At 46.6% G+C, this 5,208-nt stretch overlaps 1 long non-coding RNA gene across 1 annotated transcript in view; it reads right to left on the bottom strand.

Moving 5' to 3' along the window:
- The window catches only part of LOC110592767, a 37,102-nt gene extending 33,659 nt beyond the window's left edge, over positions 1-3,443 (bottom strand). Inside the window, exon 1 of the long non-coding RNA XR_002481127.1 lies at positions 3,336-3,443. This is a non-coding gene — a long non-coding RNA (uncharacterized LOC110592767). The remainder of the gene's footprint in view (positions 1-3,335) is intronic.
- Positions 3,444-5,208: the final 1,765 nt, after the last annotated feature.

Genomic DNA, 5,208 nt, shown 5'->3' with positions numbered 1-5,208 from the left:
TTAGTATTAGTATTAGTATTAGTATTAGTATTAGTATTAGTATTAGTCACTGAAGTCATCTAAGCCTGGAGTTTTCTTTGTGGAAAGATTTTTTTTAACTTCAAATTCAATTTTAAATAGATCTGAGACATTAGGCTAGTAATTCTTTCTTGAGTGTTAGTTTGTATTTTTAAAGAAACTGGTCCATTTCATAGAAGTTATTGAATTTATTGCAATTAAGTTACTCATACTATTCCCTTGTTATCCTGTTAATGTCTGTAATATCTAAAATAATGTCAGATTTCACACTCCTCGTATTGACAATTTGTGTCTTCTCTCACTTCATTAGACTGGCTAGATGTTAATCAATTTTATCGATCATTTCAAAGAACCAGCTTTCGGTTTCACTGCTTTTTCTCTATTATTTTTGTTTTGTTTTGTTTCCTTTTTTGTTGTTGTTTTCACCTTGTTTGTTTCCTTTATTTTAACCTCAATGTCCTTTGCTGCCTGCTTTATCATATATATTATTCAGTTTTCTGTTTAAGATGAGAGAGAAAATCTGGTATTGTTACTCCATCATGACTAGAAGTATTGTCTCTATCATTTTTTGAGCAAGGTAACCGAGATCCAGAGGGGGAAGAGTCTTGTGCAAATTCAGCAGTATATCAGTGCCAAATGCCAGTCTGTGGTCCATACTGCAGGGTCCTGCCTATTATGCCTATTATGCTGAATACGTCCCTAAATATTCTCAGTCCTTCCCTTGAATGTCTGGATACAACTGTGTTGTAATTTTTGGGAAACCACAAGTCCTTAACATTCTGTTCCTAAGTTTTGACAGAGCCAAATTATTTACACTTTTCCACTGGGCAACAATGGGATTGATTAAATGTCATACTAAAAATATTTTCTCTTTCATGGCATCCTTTCACATGGCCCCAAACAACTAACAATCTGAATTTACCAATCATCTTTATGAAGTTGTTCTCCCACACTCATAGGAACTTGGTTTGTTCTGGTTTTAGCTCTTTGTATTCCAGAAAATAAACAAATGCTAATGAGATGAAATACTGGTACATCTCTGAAGCATGCAAAAAGAAGGAATTTTTTTTCAGTGTCTTTGAGAAATGTTGAAACAAGCCAAGAAATCTAGGTAGCTAAAATTGGCTGCAGGACACAGAAGGTGCTGTTGAAGTTCAAGGTCAAGCAAGAGCTCTGTCTTAGAATGTTTGGGTGCTGAGTGGTTCTCCTAATTCCTCCACCCCAGTTTGTTCAAGATGCACCCAGCCTATGCATTTCTCTATAGTTTGAGCTGCATCCAACATTGGAAAAGATGAGACTTGGGTCTGGATGGGGAATTGGCATGTTGGAATACGGATGCCTCAGTACTCCACTGAAGGTGGGGCGGTTTGGCAGAGGTAAGAGGCAGCCTCAGAGGTCCTCCTTGCCCTGTGGCCCTTATCTCTACTTGCTCCCTAACTATATGGGTCTCCAGCAGCAGATGTAGCCAAGTAGACACCTGCTGGTGTCCCAGAACCATCATTAACACACAGGTAGCTTTTGCATGAATAGAAACAGGCGCCCCCTGCAGGCAGATGAAGCAGATAAATTGCAAAAGTCTCAGCTTCCTCTGAACTGAGATCGCCTGGGCCAGAGTGCACAGCTCCACGGGCTGACTTCTGGCTGGAGTCCAGCCTCACCTGGACCCCATTGGTAGGGCACCTGTGGTCAGGGTACAGCTTACAGGGCTGCTTGGCTGGTCCCACCTGTCCATCCCCTGTAGGATTTGTGCTCTACTCAGCCCTGTCCACCAGGAATCTGAGTGGTGGGGTGGTCCCTGTGAGGGATCATTGTTGCCTGCCTCATCCATTCCTCCCCTACTGAGATGAGTCTAGTCTGCACTCCTTCCTCTTTCTCACCCTCACTGTGCCCCATCTCTGCCAAGAACTTGATGTTCCATTCATTTTTGTCTAGTCATTCAACAGAGGCATTTCACATGGGAGGAAATGCAACAGTCAATGGGAATAAATGAAATGCATATTAAGACAACAATGAGAGGTTATTTTCACCCATAACATAATCAAGAATTTAAAAGAAGGAAAAAATCAAGCGTTAGCATGGATGTAGGGAAAGAGGCATGTTTGTACATTGTCATGGAAGTGAAATGGGTGTTGGGTTGTAGAGGGTAATTTGATGATATATATCTGTCAAAACTCTTGATACTGTGTATCTATCTAAACTCCAGAACTAACATTTCCACTTCTAGAAATCCATTTCTAATGCTTCCCCTGCCTTCAAAGATGTATGTAACAATGATGTTCATTGCTTCATTGTTTACAATAGCGAGAAATTGGAAACAACCCAAATGTTCATTAACAGGGGGTTGGTTAGATAAAATATGTCACATCTGTCCCTTGGAATATTGCATGGTCATTAACAAATGGAGCGGGCTCTGTACACAGCATGGAAAGCCTCCAGGACGTAGGAGTAAGTGAGGAGAGCAAAGCAGTAATAGTGCCTATAATAGAATCCTATTTATACAAGAAAAAAGTAAAGTGCTTATGCACTTTACATCCAGACCCAAGTGTGTGTGTGTAAATGCACGGACAGTTGAAGGATGTTCACACCCTGCGGGAGAGGAGCGGGAATGAAGGGGGAGTGGAAAGAACACAGTTGAACAGCCGGGGGCAAAGTAGGAACACAAAACAACTGAGACCATTGATTTGCAATCTGACAAAAATGAAAAAAAAAAAAAATCCAGAGTGACATCTCAAACACACTTTCAACAATTTCAAAAAAGAATGAATGGCAAAAATTGAAGCCTAGAAAAGTCGCCAAAATTAAATATTTATAACTTCAAGGAGTGAGTTTTTCCCAAACCTTGAGTTCTGGAAGAAACCACAAAGGAAAAGGTTGACAAATCCCACTACCGAACAATTGGAAACTTCTGGACAGAATACCCTGCGCAAACTCAAGAGAAACCCACAAGCTGGGCAAAGGGGATTGAGGCCCCGCTGACTTTGTGGTAAAGAAAAAAAGTTCCTCGAATCAAGGCACAAAAAGCCAGATTGACAAACAGATAAATCAGGACACATCTGCATTAGAAAAGAAGTCACCATGTACTTCTCTTGAATGGGAAGATCTCCTGGAGCATTTAAAATATCTCATTTCCCCCCAAATCTCTCCGCCCTTCACTTGCCAGTTCAAGCCACGGCAGAAATTGAAAAGCCATCCCCAGCCTCCCCTGTTCTCTTTGCTCTGGTCTGGTCCGCACCTGGCAGGTGTTAAATGCCAGCTGGGGGCAGGATGAGACTCCAGGACAACTGCACAGGGCGCTGTTCAGAGTGTCCCCTACTCACCCATGGCACAGGGACTCAGGTGGGAGGCAGAGAGACAGGTGAGGACACTGGGCCCAGCAAGAAGTCTTCCGATGGTGCGGCCTGGGGCAGCCACGCAGCCTCTCTGGGACTTCCTTTTCCTCATCCTTTCTGTCCTGCCTCCTCAGATGATTCAGTCGGAGGCTTTGCAACAGGCAGGTTCTGTTACCCGATATTCCCCCAGGGCCTGGCACTCCATAATAGCCCACAGCAGCTCTTTCAAAAACATCCACTCTTATCAGATGCAGAATGCCCTACAGGTATTTGCGCCTATGAATCAGGGGTTGTCTTTGCTTTTCTGGCTAGGTAACGTGATAGGCTCCGCGGTCCCGCCCCAGCAGAGTGAGAATGCCCAGAATCTTAGTAGTTCTTTCCAAACTAGCCTCTCCATCCAGGCCAGGAGGCTTGGGTCTCCCAGGGCACCTCAGCCACTTCCTGCGTAGGCATAGCCCTGACACTTCTGCCTGCAGCTGGTCCTGGAGGAATCCTGGGAGGCTTCCCAGAGGATGTAACCTTGGAGCTGAACTCTGGAGGATGAGCCAGCGTTCCAGAATAATGAAGGGAAGGGTCCGCAGGTGCTAAAGAGCACAGTGTGTGGAGAACAGGGCAGAGTCGCCCTGTGGTTGGGCTACCGGGGTGGGATAGGGAGATCAAGATGCAGCCATGGGGAAGGGAGGAGCCACCAAAGGGATTTGACCTTGGAGACTGGTTTGCTGGGCGGAGGCTGAAGACAGGGGCTGGGCCAGGAGGCCGCTGCAGAGGTTCCAGTAAGAAAGCAGGTGGCAGATGAGACAGAAGATTAATGCTATTGTATAGGAAAAGGGTGTGGTAGAGGCGTGTTTGTGTGCGTGCGTGTGTGCGTGCGTGTGTGTGTGTGTGTGTGTAAGTGCATGGCAACAGTGGTGGGCGGGGGCTGCAACTATCTACCATCAAAAGTGAACACAGTGGCAATTCACTCATTTACCTCTTATTCCTGGTGTCTATTCTGGGCTTGAGCCAGGCGGAGGGAACCCAGAGGACTCAGACATGGTTGTTTACCTCAAAGGAGCAAGGGAGTCAGAGGGGGGCTTCTTGGAGGAGGTATCTCTTCCAAGCAGGTGGCAGGTAAAGTAAAACAAAAGGTGGGTCCACAGGAATCACATTTGGTAAGGCGTCCTCTTCCCTGTGACTCTGCAGTCCCCTCAGTGGGACTTGTGCAGCTGGGGCCTGGGCCTCAGGAGCGAGGCATTGAAGGAGATGAGCCGCGGCCTCTGAGGGAGATGCCAGCCCTCTGAGGACAGAGCACACTGCTACCTGGAGCGCCCCCTGGAGGCTCCAGAGCCTCCTGCCTGGAATTCTAGCCCCATGCCGCCCTTCACCTGGGGAGTATGTCTGTTCATCTTTCTCCAGGTAGGAGGGCTGCAGGGCTCCATCTGGCCCTGGGAACCTGGTGTTCTGCTGAGCCAAGCCTCTGTTGGCAGATGGATTGGCTGCAGCGGGGAAGTGGCCATTTGCCCTGAGTCAGCTCCTCGGGCCCCGTTGAAAAGCAGGGCAGAGGCATCCGACTCTGGCCAGAGGCAAAACTGAAGTCCCACGGGGGATGGGGGGAGGCCAGAGAGCAATTCCTCCGTGATGGCTAAGGTTGGCAATAATACTTTGGAACTTGGGTCCACCACGCTAGACCCCCTCTTCCCAAATAATGCCAGCCGTGCTTTGCAGGAGGCAGGCACTTCCTTTCTGTGCCAGAGTCTTCTGCCAGATTGCTGAAAATGAGCAGCAGATAAAAATACAATCCTAGTCCCTTGAGCCACACCTCCTGGCTGTTTTGCAAATAGCCTGCTCTGGAAAAAGCCGACTTGTAGATTCATCTTTCAAG

Source organism: Neomonachus schauinslandi, chromosome 6, assembly GCF_002201575.2.
Source record: "Neomonachus schauinslandi chromosome 6, ASM220157v2, whole genome shotgun sequence".
Lineage (NCBI taxonomy): Eukaryota > Metazoa > Chordata > Mammalia > Carnivora > Phocidae > Neomonachus > Neomonachus schauinslandi.
This window is presented reverse-complemented; position numbering and strand designations above follow the sequence as displayed.